Here is a 232-nt window from a genome sequence, read left to right on the forward strand (position 1 = left end):
TTGGCCAAAAGTACTGATAGAGTACCCACAAATAGCACCGAATGGGCCTAACATGGCCAAAAGTACCGATAGAGTACCCACAAATAGCACCGAATGGGCCTAACATGGCCAAAAGTACCGATAGAGCACCCACATATAGCACCCCATTGGCCTAAGTTGGCCAAAAGTACCGATAGAGTACCCACAAATAGCACCGAGTGGGCCTAACATGGCCAAAAGTACCGATAGAGCA

This window comes from Anopheles funestus, assembly GCF_943734845.2.
Source record: "Anopheles funestus chromosome X unlocalized genomic scaffold, idAnoFuneDA-416_04 X_unloc_39, whole genome shotgun sequence".
In the NCBI taxonomy this organism is placed as follows: Eukaryota; Metazoa; Arthropoda; class Insecta; order Diptera; family Culicidae; genus Anopheles; species Anopheles funestus.